Source organism: Microtus oregoni, unplaced genomic scaffold (assembly GCF_018167655.1).
Source record: "Microtus oregoni isolate MIOR12 unplaced genomic scaffold, Mior012 000032F_ref0000030, whole genome shotgun sequence".
Lineage (NCBI taxonomy): Eukaryota > Metazoa > Chordata > Mammalia > Rodentia > Cricetidae > Microtus > Microtus oregoni.
Window position 1 is genome coordinate 17,362,453 of NW_024543091.1, and position 21,496 is coordinate 17,383,948.

Sequence of the window (21,496 nt, forward strand, 5' to 3'; positions counted from 1 at the left end):
ATAGAAGAGAAAAAAGCCTAAGTCAGGGAGACACCATTTAGCTGCCAAAGAAGACAGATGCCCCAGAACCTTACAGGTAAACCATGAGCCTCATGGTAAAATATAAAATAATAGAAATGGGTTAATTTAAGATGCAAGAGCTAGCCAATAAAAAGTCAGAGCTAATAGCCTGAACAGTTTTAATTAACACAGTTTCTGTGTTATTATTCAGATCTGGGCAGCTGGGAAATGAGCAATCTCCACCTACAAGCTTATGTATTTTCAGAGCAAGGGGACCAGACACTGATTAAAATGGGTGGCCCAGGTGATCCAGCTTTTCAGAGTGTCTGCGTTGCAATTGAGTTCTACATTCAGAACAACTTCAAGGCTATTACTGTCCACCCTCACAGACTATTCTGGCCAGGACTTCAGATAAGGCTTGTACTTTCCCATTACACAGAGACTGGTCAACAAATGTTATAGCTAGTTTTCTTAGGACTTGACCATTATCTCAATTTTCTCAGGGTCTCCTGGGGATGCTGTTGTTCCCAGACAACAGGAATCAGTCTAGAAAACACAACACCCACATTCCCAAGAGGTGGGGGTGAGTGGTTTTTGATCATTTTGTGGGTTATGGATATTTGTCATCATTTAGTGGAGTTATGGGAATATAGGATAAAAAGACAACTATTCATCTCAAATATTTTACATTGGTATGAATTTCTGTATATTGATACAAATTTAAGGTTCTTTTTGTTATATCATATATGTTTCTACTCTTGTTTAAGGTATTGTACCTATTATATATCTCATTTAAAAATGTAGTATAACATTCTAGTCCCTTGAAAGTTATTATTATAAACTGTTTAGGATAATTAAGAAATGCAAGTTACTAGTTAGTCATTTATAATAATCAAACTTGTAGTCATGTTATGTATGTGTTCAAGGTTAAACAGATATATTTTAGATAGGTGATCTTCAAACACTTCAGAGACCTACAGAATATGGCATTTAAGGTGTTTAACAACTTAAGGGTTTTCATGACAGTGAGACATGTCTGCTCTTGGCAGCACCAATTTACTTCCAAAAAGGATGATGGACATTAGAGAACCTCCATATGGAGTTTGCTTTCAATGTGACAAAGCTAGCCATTTGGGCGAGAAACTGCCCTTGCCTCAACCACTGACCTTATGCTGTCAAAACTGGACAAGCAGGACACCAAAGAAAGCAACTGCTAAACTGTGCCAAGACAAGGTAGGATAGCCCTTCAAAATTCCTGTTGCACAGAAAAGTTAGTCAAATATTCTAGGTCTATAGACTGAAGATGGATGCCCCAATGTTACAGAGAAAACTTGGGTGACTGTTCAGGGAGCCAGATGTCTCTGTCATTTCTATAGTTTTGGAAGTTGCTTGCTCTGCACTTCCTGTTTACTCAGATAATATTATATCCTTCTCAGGTCTCTGACAGAGTTGAAGATAAGGTAGTTATAATTACAGTTTTTCTTGTTATCAAATTCAGAAAAGAAACTGACATAAGAGGTAAAAAGTGTATAAGGTTGAGAGACATAAAAGCTTAAACTGTTTGTTTAAGAAAATGTTTTGAGGTCTTAAAAGATAGTTTCAGGATGGTAACATGAGTTATGACAGAAAATGGTTTAGATATAAAACTTATCAAGATAAGACAGATAATAGAGCATTTTCTCTGAATATGCTAAATATAAAAGGACTGGACATTGTAAATGTAATTCTTACCTGATAATTATTCTTATTATATATAGTTTTACTATGTTAGCATTAAAGCCTTTTCTTTTTATTTAGACAAAAGGGAAAATGTTGTGGGCTATTTGTATCTCATGTGAAGCTATATTGCTGTGATTGGTTTTAAAAAGAGCTGAATGACAAACAGCGAGGCAGGAGGAATAGGCAGAACTTCCAGGCACACGGACAAAGTAGGAGGAGATAATCTAGGTACACAGGAGATGCCAGGGGACACAGAGAGGAATCAGAAGGTACAATATGGAAGAGAGCAATGCCAAGTAATAGAATATAGGTTAATATACATGGGTTAATTTAAATTCTAAGAGCTAGTGGGACAAGCCTAAACTATAGGCTGAGCTTTCATAATTAGTAAGAAGTATCATTATTTGCTAGTTGTCTGGCAGGACAGAAAAAGACTCATTACATTATCTGTGTTCCAAAGTCCTGGGCTTTGGCTGCCAGTAAGCACCTTACGTTTTTGCTTCTACTGTCTACAAAGGTTATTTGGGGGAGATGTATCTTCAGGGATGTTCAGAAGTCATGTGCAGGGCAACCTGGATCTCCCACTGGAATTCCCAGGAGAAAGATCCAGGCATGAGAATATTTCTGGGCACAGAGCATATCAGACTCGAAAGAACAAGCGAGACACTAACTGTCTCGGAGAGTCATCCTTCCTGTGTCTAATCCATAACACACCAAGAGCACTGTGCACACACACACACACACACACACACACACACACACACACATTCAAGATTGGCAGACCAGTCTGTGCAAAGTGAAAAGGTTTTCAGCCCCTGCAGCTTCTGAGAAATACCCAAGCCTCATGAGGCTGAGGTCACCGGAGTTCCTTGGGGGACCCTCTGTCCACACTAATTAGAGAGAGGAATACTGTTTCAAAGCATTCCCTACATCTGTCTTGCAACTCTACATTGCTCCAGGAATTGGGGTGCTTGGAGGCCCAGGCCCAGCTCTCCTAGCCTGCCAAGCCCTTCAAAGGTGGAGAATAACAGGAGCAGGGCAAACAGGTGGCGGTGGGAAATGTGCCTGGACGATCTCGAGTATTCCTTTCTTCACCTACACCCTCATTATCCTCATTACTTTTCAAGCCAAGGCAGGCTAGTGATGCCAGCTTCCACACCTTCAAAAGGAAATATTCACTACACAGGGAGTCTGCTGCTACTGAGCCCTCCTGTGGACTTGCTAGGTCCCCACAGGGACACATCATGTCAAAAGAGGGTTCCTCGTTAGATTTCTCTCACTGACATGCTGAGGCCCAAGGGAGGATAAGAGACATGAAGGGCCACTCACAGGTGTTGGGACTCATGAAGTGAAACTGGAAAATTCAAACTTAACCTCCGAGGGTAAAAATGGTACAGACAGGACCCGTTTGCTCTGAACCTGGGAGAGACATATGCTTTATGATGATGGATGACTTTAAGACTCCCTCAGGAATTCAGTATTGACCCTATTAGTTACTATCCAGTCTTCTTCAAAGCACTCCTGCTTCCCTCTCTCCGCTGCTGGGAGAGAAGCTCCTGTGTATGAACATTTGGTCTCTAGCTGGTGATGCTGCTTTGGGAAGTTGTGAAACCTTCAGGAGGTGGGAATTTCCAGGAGGAAGGTGGGTACTGACAGGGTGGTCCCTGAGGCTGCTAGCCCAGTCTCCATTTCTCTCTTAAATCTCTCTTCTTCCTGGTTATGCCTACGATATGTGCAGCCACAAGATCAACACACTCCAGCCGTCCCAATGGGACAGAGCCCTGAAACATAAGCTAAGAGAAACCCCTCTCCTCCCTCCAGCTTCTCCTGTCAGGTATTTCGTCAGGATGATGAGACCCACCACACACCTACAAATTCACATTATTCATAGTTCTAGAAATCATGCCACAGATCCTTGACTCAAGAGAGAGATAACATGCAGATCTCATGGGTGTTGTTATGGCAACAGGTACAGACGCAACCAGAGACAGAGAAACAGAACACAACCCTGTGGACCTGTGAGCTCAAGCAGGTGAGTTTGATGTACTAGAAATAATAGAGCTGGGTTGATGGAGGAAGGTCATTGGTTAATTAAATGAAGAAACTGCTTGCCCTGATAGGTTAGAACATAGGTGGGTGGAGTAAACAGAACAGAATGCTGGGAGGAAGAAGAAGTGAGCTCAGAGACGCCATGCTCCCCTCTCCCGGGCAGACGCACATGATAAAGCAAGCCGCCAGGTCAGACATGCTGAATCTTTCCCGGTAAGACCGGTGCTACACAGTTTATTAGAGATGGGTTGATAGGGATATCAGAATTAGCCAGTAAGGGCTAGAGCTAATGGGCCAAGCAGTATTTGAATGAATACAGTTTGTGTGTTGTTATTTCGGGGCATAAGCTAGCCAGGCTGCCGGGGTGCTGGGGATGCAGCCCCATCGCTTCTATTACTATACTGGGTCAAGGTGAGAGGTAAGTAAGCAGGGTGGAGGGGGCAAAGAGGCATCTATCTATCTATCTATCTATCTATCTATCTATCTATCTATCTTTCTTGTTCTGGGGATGAAGGATGAGCATAAATTGAAAGACAAATGTCCCAATGCCATGGGAAACAGAAACTCTTCAGCTTTAGCATTCCTAAAAAATGCCCATGGGACACCCATGCCTCAGCACATGTGTGGAGATCAGAGGACAGTCAGAGGGCAACCTCAGGTGTCATTTGTCTCCTTCTACCTTCTTTGTTTTGTTTTGTTTTTTTAAGACAGGGTTTCTCCGTGTAGCCCTTACTGTCCTGGAACTCACTTTGTAGACCAGGCTGGCCTCAAACTCATCCTTCTGCCTTGTTTAAGACAGGATCTTTTTTTTTCCATTGTGCATGCCAAGACAGCTAGCCTACGAGCTTCTCAGGATTCTCCCATCTCCTGTCTTCGCTGGAATTATGGACGCTCCAACTATAATCATCTAGTTTTTATGTGGGTTCTAGAGATTCAATCTCAGGTCCTCATGCTTGCTTGCACTGCAGGTGGTTTTACACACTGAGCCATTTTGCAGTCTCATATACAACTTTTATTCCCATAATGACTGGCATGCGTTGATAGATATGTATATATATATATATATATATATATATATATATATATATATACACACACACTATATATATCTATATATATCTATATCTATATATATATATATATATATATATATACAAAGACAAATATAAATATATGGGTCTATTTGGGGTGGGGGAAGAATACCCATGGAGTCAAATTCATCTTAAAGTAGATCACAGGGCACAAGACTAAGATCTGAACAGAAGCCAGGCCCTTCTTACCTCCTTGAAGGTAGCTCCAAATGGACTTGTAGCCGCTCCCGGAGGAATTGATCCTGTATCATTCTTGCCACACCAGTTCTATGTCTATATCACCTTAGCCTATTGTCCATTCTGGAGACAGTTCCATCTGGAAATGCTTCTGTCCACTGACACACGACTCGAGGTAGGAAGACACATTATTTCCATAGATATCAAGGGCGTTTCATCAGACTGACTCTTGCTATCAGTTTCTGTTATTTTGTTTATGTTTAGTTGGTCTTGAAAATTCTACTAAAAAAACTAAAATCCTCTCATGTTAAATATGGTTATCAGTCCTGTGTTCACACGGGAACTCAGAGCTGATAAGCATACTTCTCTGGAAATGCAGAAAGAAAATAGAACCTCTTTGCTTTGTGGTTTAGTGTCTAGGACTAGGAAGTGAACTAACAAAAGGCAGATAAACACTGTGGCTGGAGGAATGGCTCAGCAGTTAAGAGTGTTTACTGCTCTTACAGAGGCCCCGAGTTCAGTTCCCAGAACCTACACGGGGCGACTCATAACCTCCTGTAACTCCAGTTATAGGGTACGTGATGTCCTCTTCTGGTCTCCTTAGGTAGCCACCTACATATGTGCAGATACACACAAACACACACAGACACACCCACACCCCACACACCAAATATTTAAAGAATATATTAATAGAAAGAAAAAAAACATGTTATAGAGCTTTTGTGTAAAATAAATGTATGCCTGGAAGAACTTTATGACTAGGAGTCAGCGCAGTGAGAACTGGGATGTTATTTACTGTGCTAACAAAGAGGAAAAGAATGGCAAAGCAAGATAAAGGAAAGAGAGGGCTAACCTGTGGCAAGGTTACCAGGGAGCGCATGGTGAATAAGGGCTGTTTCACTCAGCTCAGTACGCAGACGAGTCACTCTCCAGTTTCTGGAGAAACAACAGACCGCATCTCCACACAGATAAAGCCATGTCTTGTTTCCAGACAGGAATGGGGAGAACTAAGTGCTTCTAGCTCAGAACCTGGGCTACACTAAAGTCGTCTGTGTGGGTGGTATACTCTGGTCTCTTCAGAAACACGAGTTTGATGTTGACCAGCCTGGAGAACCCTCCAGGGATCTTAGGGCCGGGGTAAAAAGGGTTAGGGCAGATGAGTGGTTCTCACAAGATCTGCCTGTCTTCAGCCTGAAGGGTCCAGGAAGACACAGATGTGGGATGTGCCTGGACAGTGGGCATTTCCACCTCATGGGAACTCAAAGAAGAGCTGGGGGGCTGGCAAAAAACACTGGTAGGGCACCCATCAGTAGGGCCTGAAATGGGAGCCACAGAAAATATGTGGGTTAGTGAAATATCAAGATTGGATGTTTTAGTCCTGGTGATAGTGAGATGACACGAAAGGGTGGAGAAACCAGGGACATAAGGACGAGACTGTCCTTCCCACATAGAAAGCCAACACTGAATGTCTTGGCCAGGCACTGACGAAAACGGCCAATACAATTACCATCTTCGCAAAATTTAGAGTTTAATGGGATATGGGGACTGCAGAGGAGGACACCAACGGCCCCAGCTGGAAATCTGGAATCTGTGGGGAATGTTTCTGATGCGAAGAATTGTTGAAGTCTGTGGAGCAGCTCATGGGAAGGACGGGGGACCAAGGTCAGCATGTGTTCCCACAAGGATAAGACCTAGAAATGAAAGTTCTAAAGCTCATTTGACCTGAAGAAAAACTGCTTTCCTAATGACTGTGTGGGTTTGCTGTTGCTGTTACTAGTGGGTTCAGAGGAGAACATTTCTCTTGCCTGTTTATTTCAGGGGATAGCAGCAGTATTTTACTGTATAGCCCTGACTGGCTGGATCTCTCTATGTACTAAAGAGTACCGGATCTGGAGCTCACTGAGAACAGCCTGCCTCTGCTTCCTGAGTGCCAGAATAAAAGGTGTGCACCATTTTTATTTTATTTTTTTTTTTTTTTGGTTTTTTGTTTGTTTGTTTTTGCTCTGAAGGGCGAGGTGCCATAGAACTGTGCTATTACTATAAATATTGACCTCATTTGTGCTGCAAGGTAAAGAGAAAAAGATTTGGGGCACAAACCTAATCTTTAACCAGCTTGTAACCGTGCTTACTATGTCATGTTGAAGGATGGGCCTCCAGAAGCGTACACTGGGAAACTGCACATCTTTTAGGAAACAAAGCCTAGGGGCGGGCATCCTTTAGTTATTGAGGGGTGTGCCCTCTAGGGATATAATGGAGTTCAGTCTCTTCTTTCCCCTTTTCTTCCTGGCGTCTGAGGTGAGAGATGTGTTCTGTTACGTACCCCACAGGTACTATCTTGCCACAAGCCCAAGGGAATGGGGCTACTTAGTCACAAGCCAGGAGGTTCAGAACAGATACCTGTTCTCATTGTAAGTTAGTTTTCTCACACGTTTAACTATAATAACTACTACGCCCTATTTCCTTAAAAACGTTTTTTATGTATTTATTTTTATGTGTATAAGTTTTCGCATGTGTGTATATATGTATGTGCACCACATGTGTGCCTGGTACCCAAGGAGGCCAGAAGAAGGTGTTAGATTCTTTGGAACTGGAATTATAGATGGTTAGGAACACCACATGGGTGTTGGGAACCGAGTTTAGGCTCTCTGCAAGAGCAGCAAATGCTCCTAACCACCGAGCCATCTCTCTAGGCCCTATTCGCTTCATTTCTGTCATTGCCCAATTCTGCTTAAGAGTCATGGAGTGATCTGATAAAGAAATGACAGAAATGAGCTCTCTGGGCTTCGTTCTATGAAGGCGATCTTGACCGTCAAACCACCAGCCTTCTTGTCCTTGGGCATCCCATCCGTAGGTCAAAAGCCCCTTAACCATGGAAACCAGCTCTGCCTCATTAACAGCCTCTTAGAAAATCTGCATACTTGAATCCTCCCCCTTCAGTTCAGAAAGTGCTTCTGCTCTCCCAGTTCTGACACAAAAGAGGAGCTGGACCTTAGCAAAGACAACACACTCATGGCTCCGGATCCCACAGTGCACATGTGTTTGTTAGGTCCTGCCTTAGAGCAAATTCAAACATTTCCTGTGATCATTTGCAAGTGTCAGAAAATGGCAATCCACCTTCACAGTCTACCACCCAGAGCCAGGGAATCTCAAGTTGTACTATGATAACGCCTTCTGGGGACTCCATATAGCTGCTAATTATCTGTCAAGATGAAGTCGTCAGGCACAAATCAAACAGGCAGAGAAGAAGCCAACCTCACCTCTGTGTTCCTAGTTTCTGAGGCTCTGAATGTTGCACCCATCAGGCCCCTGTCTTGGTGAGGGACAGGGCTGACTTTAATATACTCCCAAAAGTCCACGAGTCTCTATACAGAACAGTTCTTTTAGCTGCCATGAGATAGAAGCCCATTCAAGTCTGTCACCCCAGACCGTCTGAACAGTGTTGAACTGTGCTGTTCCCTCCTTTCCAGAGGGTGCAATGCAAGTTCACGATTAGAACATCTCTTGAACTTGAACGTGGCACTCTGCCCCCAAGGAGGAACCTGGGATTTGGAGGAGACTGTCTGATTTGGTTCCCCTTCCCGGAAGCAGACAGTTGCCAAGGATAAAGGCCCTATCACAACCCTCAGGCTGCACTTCCCTTCCTGAGTGCTAGGAAGACGCCTAACATTTGATAAACAGACGTGGGTTGTGTTTGACACACCTTTGTTGCAGTCATTCATCCAACCCACGTTACACCGGAGGAAAAGAACCAGAGGGCTCCAGGGTAACTGATGCTCGTTTGTAGGGATTTCATGTCACAATTTCAATGACCTTTGCTGAATGAGAATTTGGTATCTATGACCAGTATGTTCAGTTTTGAAGATTTTTAAAGTTATTAGTATTTATATGTGGCATATATGTATGTGTGTGCAGGTGCCCACGGAAACCAGAAAGAGGCCATCAGATCCCCTGCGGCTGGAGTTATAGGTGGTTTGTGAGCCACCTGATATGGATGCTGGGAACTGAACCCTGGTCCTCTAGAACAGCAAGAGCTCTGAGCTGCGGAGACATCTATCTGGCAGGAGCTTCAGTTTTGAAACTGTAATATGTGAAGTTATTTTTGACTTATGTGTATGTGTCTGTGAGAGTATATATTTCATGTGTGTGGGTGCCTTCAGAAGTCAGAATCCCCTGGCTCCCGCTGGATCCCCGGAGTTGGAGGTACAGGACGCTCTGAGCGGACAGATGTGATTGTGAGCTCAATTCAGGTCCTCCTGTAGGGAGGCCAGAAAGTGCCTCTAACTTCAGAGCCTTCTCTCCAGCCCCCCATAACCTATTTTGAAAGGCAGTGCCCTACCTTCTCACAAAGCTCCATGAGGCCTGACACTCATTTACGCTGCGTCCTTGCCTCTGGCCCTGAGACACAGCAGAACTGCTCTTGCAGAGGACCTGAGTTCAGTTCTCAGTGCCCACAGCAGGTCCAGCTCATAATGCTGGACCCAGGGCATCCCAAACCCTCTTTCTGACTCCATAGCTTACTCATTGGCTCATGGTTTCTGAGATCTAATAGACCATCAAGATAGAGGATGAGGTGGGAGAACAGGACAGAATGAGGTGCAGGAGGGCAATGAAGAATAATTGCATAAACAAGGAACCAGTTGGCAGGGAAAACAAGACCGGAAGCCACTCCAGCTAAGGTTGGCATGCATGGGGGAAGAGACTGCTCAGGGAAGGCCCATAGTGTGCAAGAGACGCCCATAAAGGGTCGCATACCTCCTGACCTGGGGCCACTGAGTCTCAGAGTGTCCCCATCTCTGGCTTACTTTCTCTTTTGGAAGTGCTCCTTTCTCTTAATAAACTGCCACTTTTACCACTATCCAAGTGGCACAGTTCACTTCCTTCGTCTGGGACACAATCATCTAGAAAACCCAGCAGGGCCCTCCGCAGCCCAATATCCACCTGTAACAGGAAGATGCAACAGAGACTGTGGTGTTGGAAGCTTGTGACAGTGCTTGTCCACATTAAGGAGACTGGAATACAGAGACCTTTGGGAAATATATATATATATATATATATATCTCCCATAGACTTGCCCACAAGGCCAGCCTTACAGAGGCAATTCCTCAGTTCAATGGCTCTCTTCCCAGGTGACTGCAGCTTGTGTCAAGTTGATAAACAAAACAAAAGCAAAGAACAAACACCTAGTCAGTACGCTCACTGAGCCATCATGCTGGCCTTCCATTGCTTTCATAATCTCATTGTCAGCATTCCTCAAAGAGGAATTGTAGTTCAGGTTTTGAGCCAACTTTATTTCCAGTTTGTACTTAGAGTCAAGCTGAGCCCTCCAGCTGGAGAAGCATGGAGGGAGGGAGGAGGCTGAGCTTCCACGCCATGTCTGAGAGATGCATCATCAGGTCATTACAGCTGGTGACCGGTGTTTGAAAGCATACAAAGAGGGGCTGAAGAAATGGCTCAGTGGTAAAGAGCACTGGCTGTTCTTGCAGACCTGGGTTCCATTTCCAGGACCCACATGGTCCATCATGACCGTCTGTAACTCAAGGGGGATCTGACTTCTGGCCTCCAAAGGCAGCAGGCACAGACAGACATTCTGGCAAAGCACCCTTAGGCAAGAAAAGAGAGGGGGAGGAAGAAGAAGACAGCACAGAAAAAGTTAATTGTGAGATTGTGACCGTGGGCAGTCAACTGGACAGTAGGAAAGACCACAACTAAAGGAGACCCACACAACCAGCGGACACTTAACGGTAATGATAATGGTAATAAAAGTTGTATCTCAATTGATTCTAAAATCAGACTGCTAAACGAGGAGGAATGGAAAGCCATTTCTTTTGCAAATGCTATGCTTTCTCTCTCTCACACACCTAGAAAAGGGCTTAACAAGGATTTCAAAGCCTCCTGGCACTTCCCTGGAGTTTGGCCATTCTGGGATTGTGGGGCCCCTGTGCCAGCTATTTGCTCTGCCAGCAGTGTGTTAGGAAAACCATCCATTAAAGGGTTTCAACACACCGCCTTTCCCCAGAAGCCTTTGTCTAACAGGATAATTTATGGCCTGCTCAGGAATCTGGTCTTTACAAAACAGTAAATTCACACTTGCGAAGGACTTCAAAGCCGCCATTATGAGGCCTGGTAGCAGAAGGCATCCCGAAGCTGAGAGAAGATCAACAGATCAGTGAGGATTTAATGACCCTGTTGAGTTTCATCACACCATGACACTGGGACAAGGCTGAACAGTCGCTGCATTTGGCCCCTCTGCTTGCAAAAATTCAACCGTCAATGCGAGTCCTTTGGTAATAATAAAACAAAACAAAACAAAACAAGAAACATTGTATCCACTCTCTATGGTATGGGAATCTGTGGAATTTGAACAAGAAGGAAGCAAGGGCCTTCAGTTGTTCTGGCTCCTCTTGATGCCCTGTAGGAAGGGCAGTAGAAGCAGCCAGCACCATGACCAGCCTAGGTCCCCAAGCATCTCTCTCTAAAAAGCGAGGGGATGGGAGGGTTTCTAGAGTCTTAGGCCATTTCAGATTTCAGATGCTGGGGCCACGGGTTATTTTGAACACATAGTCTTGTGCAAAAGCTAAACCTCGTGCTCCAGTGGGCAGTTAACCAGATTGCTCAAGAATCCCAGAGGATGCTTTGCCTAGTGGTCAATTCCTAGCAGACGGAAGACCTAGGAAGTGAAGTTTTTTTAAAAAAAAAAATTGTTGGGATATTCATACACACACCAGATTGGAGGAACCCGGGATAGAAGGAAAGTCGAACATCACAAGTAGGACTCTGGGACAAGCACGGTCCTGACTTATCAGAACCTTGGTGCTCTCCTGCCTTGGAAGGAAGACATGTCGCCTAGGTGTGGAATGAGAACCTTTGCTTCATAAGATCTGTTTCACTTGGCCCTCAGGCCCTCTTCTGCCTCTGGTTTTGCCTCTACACCTCCACCTCGGATTCCCGGCTGCCATTTGGGCAAAAGTGACGGTATTCATTTTTTTCCTGTCTTTCAACAGACATAAAAACCTCTGTCTTCTATTTGAGACCCAGGGTGTGGTGTAGGGGGGGTGTATACATCTGGTGGTGAGTGTGTAGGCCTGATGGTGATGTCACTCTCCGCATTTGTTTTTGTTTAGTTTGTGTTCTTTTGTTTGTTTGTTTGTTTGGAGACAGGGTTTCTCTATGTAGCCCTGACTGTCCTGGAACTCATTCTCTAGACCAGGCTGGCCTCGAACTCAGAGAGATTCACCTGCCTCTGCCTCCTGAGTGCTGTGCTGGGGTGAAAGGCATGGGCCGCCACCACCACTCCGGTGTGTTTTGATTTTTGAGGTAAGGTCTCCTACTGAATCCGACTGACGCTCATCAGTTTGGCCAGACTGGCTGACCAACGTGTTTCAGGGATCTGCCTGTCTCTGCCCCCACAGTGCCGTGTGTACTACGCCCAGGTTTTGACATGGGTGTGTGGGATCTGAACTCAGGTCTTCATGTTTGTACAGCAAGCCCTTTACTGACCGAGCCTCCTCCCTACCCCTCTTTTCTGCCTTTTAAACAGTCGAATCGTGTCTCACGTACAGTTTTTTCTTGAACCCATTCAATTCATCTCACAGCAGCTCAGGGTAAAGCAGGGACGGTCGCAAATCTGAGTCCACCCATCCTTCCTCCTCCTCTCCTCAAAATGTTCCTTTAAACCTTCAAAAGCCCTTCTCTGGGGTAGTGTGGGCAGCAGAATGCTGTATCTGGGCGCGGGGTGGACTGAGAAGCTGAGATTAGACAGTCACTGAAGCCATGGTGACAAGGGGCTCTTGGCATGAGAGTCCCCATAAGGGACACAGGAGGAGACAGAGCTGAAGGGGGAAGGTAGTGAGCTCAGCTTCTGATATACTCACCTTGAGGTGCCACATGGGAGAACCCCTTTTGACAGTGAGGGGTACAGCCCAGAACTGCACCCGGAACCTTAGTGTGAGTGGGAAAGCTTCTCTCCGTGTAACTCAATGGTTCTTGAATGCAGCTGCACTGTGGAATAACCAAAGGGCATCTCATCTTTCGGGGCTGTGGCTGGGCACTGAGTTGGTCTGGCATTGAGCCAAGCTTGGAGCCACTGCTCTGCAGAATAAAAGATGTGTCCCTTCTCTGAACACATCTGTGAAGATGTGGGAAGCTATATGCAGTACCCACAGTCTTAGATCGCCAAAAGTCAGTGGCTGGGTGTTCATTTCCACGATTAGAAAGCAGTGTTCCTTTCTTACAGTTGCTGTAACAAATTACTGCAAAGTGGCCACATTTGTGTGACAGAATAAATCTATTATCCGAAGGAGGCTGGACATCTGAACTCAGTGGGTGGAAATGAAGACACAAGCAAGGCCAGACTCCTCCTGGAGGCATTCGGGAAGGACACATTCATTGTCCCTCTCTGGTCCCAGAGACTGCCAGCATCCCCAGCTTCTCCAGCATCCCTTCCCCAGTCCTGTCTCCATGAGTCACTGTCTTCGCTTTGTGTCTGACTCCTCCTTTTACGAGCATGTGTGCATGCTTGTATTTAGGTCCCCACCTGGATGCAGAGCTGCCATCCTGATGGGCTTTCTATTGCTGTGACAAACACCATGACCAAAAGCAACCTGGGGAGGAAAGGGTTGATTTTAGCTTATACCTTCCAGGCCAACAGGGTAATCAGGGCAGGAACTCAAGGGAGGATCCTGGACACAGGAACTGAAGCAGGTGCCGTAGATGAACGCTGCTTAATGACTTGTTTGATCTGTTTCTTATACAGCCTAGGACCACAGGCCCAGGAATGGCACCACCCAGAGTAGACTGGGCCCTCACACACCAATCATTAATCAAGAAAATGCCCTTAGATTTGCCTACAGGTCAAATTGATGGAGACATTTTCTAAATCGAGGGTCCCTCTTCCTAGCCGACTCTAGTTGGAATCAAGGTGACAAGAAACAAAACAAAAACAAAAAAAACAAAAAACAAAAAACTAACCAACACAAGTATCTGTCTCAAGTCATATTTTTCATTTAGGATATATCTGTAATACATTGTATTGCCACATAAAATGATATTCACAGGTCCTGGGTATTAGAACCAGCTATCTCCGAGAGACTCTTATTCTCTCAGACATCCTTCAAAGTTTCTGGGTCTCCACATCTAATTCATCCCCATCTTTCCATTCTCTAGTCTCAACTCATCCCACTATTAACTCAAGACCAAACTCTCTTTATGAGCCTAACAGCTTCAAAGTGATCACCTAACTCAGCTAAGTTCCAGCTTCTCACACTGAAGGCCACGATCCCATGTGAGATCATGCAGCTGAACAGGGGCATGGCAAGTTTTAGGCAATAGTTTAGGTTTTCTGAATGTACACTAGCCAAATATATTCAAAGTCAAATGTATAATGAATGGGAGGTGTGTCTGGCAGTGCTCACCCAAGTCGCCTGGTGTCACGTGACTACAGCGTTGGCTATGAATGCATGACAGGCATCTTTGCAATCCACATGTTATCACACCATACATAGCTCAACACACACCTCCTAACATATCTTGGCTCACATTCAAGACTATATTTCCCTATCATCATTCCTTAGCATATCAGATTATATCTCTGGGTTATATTCTGTTGGAATGTTTGATCTTGTTTAAGTTGCTGACTTGAGTTTCATTTTTTTTTAAAGCTTAATTGGAAGATAAATTCCTTAAAAGGTGGGAAAGCGGGCGAGATTGCTCAGTGATTAGAGCATCTCTGACTCTTGTAGAGGACCGGAATTCAATTCCCAGCAACCATATTGCGTGGCTCACAACTATCTATAGCATCTGCTCAAGGAGGATCTGACACTTCTGGCCTCCTCTAGCCCAGAGACACATCCTTATTTTATTAGGACATGAATATTTGTTGGAGGAGGTGGCATTATTCAGCCTTACCTGCCATTATACAGTTAGTTATCTGAGGCAAGTCCTAATGGCTTATGAATGGTCTGTTCTTGCAGCAAGCATCCAAATGTCACGTTTGAATATGAACTCTGCCCCTAGCTCATGTGTTGAAGGCTTGATTTCTAATTTCTTTTTTCTGAGACAGGGTTTCTCTGTGTAGCTTTGGCACTCGCTCTGTAGACCAGGCTGGCCTCAAACACACAGAGATCCGCCTGCCTCTGCCTCCCAAGTGCTGGGATTAAAGGCAGGTGCCACCACCGTCCAGCAGAAGCCTTGATTTCTAATGGAATGTACAGAGGTAAGTCTTTGGGGGAAGTCACCAGATCATAAGGGCTCTGGGTCAATGGATCAACCCATTGATGAATCCATGACTCGGAAGCCTTCTTGGTAAGGAGTGGAAACTTGGAGGTAGGATATAGTTGTAGTAAGAGTCACGTTACTAGTAACAAGAGTAAGTTACTGGGGCTGTGTGCTTGAAATACACACCTCATCTATGGTTACTGTTGATTTTTCTCTCTCCGTCCCCTGACCCCTGCCACCATGAGGTTACCAGATCTACTCCACTATAAGTTTCCTTGACCTTTCTGCCTCACCATGGGCTCGGAAACTACAGGGTCAAGCACCATGGGAGAAGTCAGTGAAACCATGAATCAAGATGGATCTCTCTTTCTCTAGCTTGTTTTCCCAGCAGCAGAAGGCAACTAACACAGGGTAAATAAAAGCCAGATTTGATTTCGTGAGCAGTTCCAGGTAACAACAACCTGGGACACATGCTGCCTACCACATGATCATATAGTGAATTTGGGACATGTATGACATGGTTTAAGTAAAAAGCTACTCAGTAGACCAAATTAAATTTTTTCATATTTTAAAAAGCATGAAACATTTGTCTTATACATTTACGTTGTTTGGAGGGGGAGAACAAACTTGAAAGGATCTAGGAGTGTAGCTCAGTTGACAGTGTGCCTGCCTAGTGTGCACGAAGCCCTGGCTTCAACCCTCAGCATCCCACAAAACTGGGCATAGGGGCACATTTCTGTAATCTCAGCACTTGGGAGGCAAAGGTGGGAAGATCAGATGTTCAAACTTATCCTTGCTATACAATAAGTTCAAATCCAGCCTGTGTTACAGGAGACATTGTCAAGAAAGAGAAAAGAAAAGAAAAGAAAAGAAAAGAAAGAAGGAAGGGAAGGGAAGGGAAGGGAAGGGAAGGGAAAGGGAGAGAATGGGAAAGGGAGGGGAGGGAAGGGAGACTTAGGGAAGTTCCTAAAAGTTCATCCTGGAGAAGTCTCTGTGGTCCTCACACCCTTGTTTTTAAGTCTAGCTGAGCTTCAATGAGAGAAACTCAAACATCAGTGTGATCTCCTACAACCTTTGAGCAGTAGAGTGTATATAAGTCTCTCTGGGTTAACTTTAGTATTGACCACGTGATGCCAGTCTCTCTCTCTCTCTCTCTCTCTCTCTCTCTCTCTCTCTCTCTCTGGAGCAGAAATGAAGACTCACCCAGGTCCTGTCTTTCAGCAGGCTGCAGCTGCCTCTGAAGTTATTCTCTGGACAGGATGTGGTTGAAGAGTTCACACTTAAAAAGTCCACTTAAGAGGATTTAAAAGAAACAACAGCAGAAGCAGGTGGCATAGAAATGACCTAGTCACCTTTTGCCCCTAGCACCATTTCAACAGCTGGGAAGACCTCGGCGAACCAGCAAGGCTGGACCATAAACCGCCCTGTGATGTCTGACCACCCACCTCTGCCTGCAAGGGACTGAGGCTGAAACAAAATGACCTGCAATACGAGAGGCAATCTCTGCTAGCACACAGGGTACACATGCAGGTGGGGACAAGAGTCTAACCTGAGGACCTGTAACTCAGGACCAGGGGTGCTTCAGCTAGCTCACTGCCAAATGCATGTTTGTGCCTTCATCTCGTCTTAGATCAGGGCGGTGAGCCCGGCAGTTAGAATAAGCGCCTGTAAGTCAGGTTTCTCAATCCACAAACAAAGCAGTTCAATAATGTACCTAGCTCAGGGACTTGGTGAGTTCAGATCTGGAGGTGACACCTCGCCGCCGCAACAGGAGATCAGAAAGAATGATGGATGGGTCAAAAGATTGAAGGGGCCAATGACACAGCAATGTTCTCATTCAAAGTAAAGACTACTTGATCTCAAGAGATTACGTCTTCTATTTTGATCAAAATCAAATGACATCTTTTAGTTAGTACTCTTCCGATTCCTTGCACACCACCTGTTCTCCATTCTGGGGCATCCGTTCTAAACGATTCTGAAGTGGGGTGCAATTCTTTATATTCAGGTTCTAATCAGACTACCTAACCAGTTCTTGGCCACAAGGACTGAGGCAAACTTCTAGAGCTGACACCCTGAAGTCACGGATCTACCAGGAGCAGCTGCACACTTCTATGTGGCTAGCAAACTGTAGGAAAAGATGAGGTTATGGGACCAAGGCTGTAGGTCGTGTTTTCTGTTTGCTACTAATTATCCACCTGCCAGATATTATAGAGAGTCATTCATTTCTGCTCCCTATCCTGAGACAATGGCCCTAATGAACCCCCAGCTATAGTTTTAGACTTTTCTATTCAACCTGCTCTCTTGTATCAAAGTCATGCCAGTTTAATGACAACCAGGTGAATTTCTGTGAGTTTGAGGTCAGCCTGGTATACATACTGAGACCCTAACAAATATTAAGTTAAAATTTTGTTATCTGTTTTCCTCAAGGCTAGTGAATTTAAACTGTCTGTAGAAATTTGATTCTGTGTTCTGGCTGATATATTAAACACATGTGCCAGACACATTTCCACACACACACTCTCACACAGACAGACACACTCCCATACAGACAGACACTCCCACATAGACAGACACAGTACCACACAGACAGATACACTCCTACACAGACACTCCCACCACAGACACAGTTCCACACAGACAGACACACTCCTACACAGACACTCCCACCACAGACACAGTTCCACACAGACAGACACACTCCCACACTGACACACTCCCACAGATGCACAGAAGACATAAAGGCAGACACATTAATGCACAATCATACTCAAGAGTAGTCACAAATTCATACACACTCATGGGTTGTCTGTCTGTCTGTCTGTCTGTCTGTCTCACCCCCCCACACACATTCACATATATACATACACATAGACATTTGGAATCTTTTAACAGAGTATCATTTTATTCATTCTTTGGTAATGTCACACCTGTCAATAACATACCTTGATCATAAGCATGCCCTGTGCTTCCCTGCTACTCCCTGCCTGCACCCCCAACCCCAGCTATTTGAGAACTCCCAACTCCCTCCTCTAGTCACCAATGCACCCACCATATCCAGTCTCCCCACACCATGTCCCCGTCTCTTCACTTTCCTTCTCTGATTAATAACACTCTGAGACCAGTTAGTGCTGGCTGTTGGAATGTCGGCTGATCTTGACTTGATCTTTAGCGGCTGTGAGTCCATAAGCACAAATGACCACATCGTGTTCCGAAGCCAGCATTTCACGGCCCCTCCCCATCCTCCTGTTCTTACGTTCACTCTGCCCCTCTTCCACAATCTTCCTTGAGCTTCGTGGGAGTGAGGGTTGGGAGAGATGTCTCAGTGTATCACTTACTCTCAGTACTGTGACACGTTAGGGATCTTTACTGGTAGTTCATCTGAGCTCTGCTTCTTCCAGGTGGCCGGCCTTGTCTGAGAGCCTTGACTCCCAGCAGCTTTTGTGGTTTATGTACTCTTGTCAAGGGAGGGGCCTAGTGAATCCCTCAGGTTTCAGGGACTTCCTGAAACTCTTTCAGGTTGTTTACTTCCTGTCATAAGGATCTTCCCTACAGGATTGAGTCTCTTCAAGGAAACTTCTATACAACAATACGCTACAGGGAGGTGTTGATGACTTTTCTCCCGCAGCGGCCTACATAGCTCCTTCTATCACTATGAGAACTAGTTAGCAGGAAATGCTCAGCTTGATTTCTCTATAGCAGGAAGTATTCAACTTGATTTCTCTGTCTTGCAGCCAGAGTGTGTTGTGTCTTCAGAAGTAACATTTTATCATCTAGTTCTGGTGGCAACTAACAGTAATGGTGATAGTCTTTCCTGCTCTGGGGGTCTCTGGGGCCTCTCCATTGAATGCATGCCTACTGAAACAATTTAAATTGAGGTAACCCATGATATTACACATGCACATATACACATCTATGTATATACATATATATACATACACATCTATGTATATACATCTATATATACATAGATGTGTATATATGTGTATATATGTTCTTTGAAACCAGACTAATCTGACATAGGAAATGTATACTTCTGTGTGAAATGTCTCCTCTGAGAAATTAAAATTTAAGGTATAGCAAAAATTTAAATTCCATTCCTCAAAGAATATAATGCTACAAAATGTGTGTTTCTGTTAGGTACAAAGGAAAACTGTAACATTCTCATGATAAAATATTTTGCCTTTGTTTTCTTACAGACATTATGATATGAAGTGTTATCTACCTTTCTAAACCTACAGTTTGGCCTGTTATAGGAATTTAAACTTGTAAGAAACACATATACAAATTGCTAAACTCTTGGTTCCTGTGGGTTAGAGCAAGAACTGATGGTTGGAGATTAACCACCAAGAACAGCCCATGAGTTCATAAATGAACATATTGGTGGTTTTAGAAAGATATTTGTCCTCTCTCATCTACTAGAAAGGCCTGACTTGTGCAAAGTCACACACCATTGAGGTAAGGTAAGGTTAGAGAGGACGTCATCAAGCAAAAGTGGCACCAAAGCAGATTCTTACAAATTTGTCATCTCACCTCCATTATGCAAAGTACCTGGGAGTCAAGAGGCACTGCTACAAAGTATCTTTTGGGTAATGGAGAAATATCCATTATATTAAAGAAAATCTTGGGGTGAGCAGGATGGTTAATGCTCGTTGTCAACTTAGGATTTAAAACCACTGAGAAGACATACATGTGGAGTATGTCTGTGAGCAAGCTTCCAGACTTGACTAAGTAAATAGATGGCCTATTTTAACTGAGAAGCACTGTCTCATGGGTCAGGGCCCTGGATTAACTAAAAATAGAAAAGAAAACTGAAAGCCAGTATTCATCTTTCTTTCTTTCCTGGCTGTAGGTAAACAGTGGCATTAAATTCTTGACTCCATAACTTACCTTCCATGATGGACTGTACCCTTGGACAGTAAAAGAAACTATTATTCTTGCCAAAGTTGCTGTCAAGTGTAGACAGAAGTTTCTGTCTTGTCCAGTCTTGCAACCATTCAGTCCCAAATAGACACACACAGAGGCTTATATCAATTATAAACTGTTTGACCTATTGCTCAGGTTTGTTACTAACTACCTGTTACAATTTAATTAACCCATAATTCTTGTCTGTTTAACCATGTGGCTTGGTACCTTTTCTCAGTAAGGTATTCTCATCTTGCTTTCTCTGCATTTTGCTGGTGACTACATCTCTGCCTTTTCTCTTCTCAAAATTCTCCTAGTCTGATTGCCCCACCTATACTTCTTGCCTGGCTACTGGCAAGCCAGCATTTTATTAAACCAATACCAGTGACATATTTTTACAGTGTACAAAAGTATTATTCCACATTAATCAAGGGTTTTGTGAAAGTAACCAGCACAGAAAGTTGGCCAAGTCTTCTCCCAGCAGCCAATCCCTACCAGCAGTTTCCTCTGTCAGACTTCATCTGGTAATATAGTTGATGTTGGATGTCCTCTGTATATGTGTTGCTTTTATTTGTTGATAAATAAAGCTGTTTTGGCCAATGGCTTAGCAGAGAAAAGCCAGGTGGAAATCTAAACAGATAGAAAGAGAGTAGGTGGAGTCAGGAAGATGCCATGTAGCTGCCGAAGGAGAAAGTCAGAGCCTTACCCAGTATGCCAAAGCCTCATGGTGATACATAGATTAATAGAAATGGGTTAATTTAGATGTAAGAGCTGGCTAGAAATATGCCTGAGTTATTGGCTGAGCATTGTTGTAATTAATATAGTTTCTTTGTGATTATTTGGGTCTTAGCGGCCAGGAAATGAATGAGCAGTCCCCTACTATATATAGTGCTATAGAGAAGAGTTGGGGTAAGAAGCCCATTGACCATCAATAGTGAGGAAAGTGGAGGCGTTTGAGTCGGGCTGCCAGGGACTAAGGGTGAGAAGGCTAGCGAGGCAGCAGCAAAGAGTGTGGTAGAGATCAGATCATAGCAGGAGACAAAGGAGGAGCTGTCAGAGCTTGAGATACATGAACAAGCTATAGCACCAGGAAAAGGACCAGAAGAGAAGAGGTTCAAGATGCAAGACAGGGAAGGGTGCCAAGGAAGGTTGGCTATGGTGTCTTAAAGATGCTATAAATATGCTCAAAGGCACAGGGGAGGGATGAGCCGAAGCCTTGAGAGTGGCACTCTTCTCCCTCTACTCCATGGATAGGAGGAGACAAAAAGCATCACAGGAAAGTCTTCCTGTAAGGAGAAACAGAGATTCTTAGTATAAAAACAGGATTCGCGTTCCCTTGAATTCTT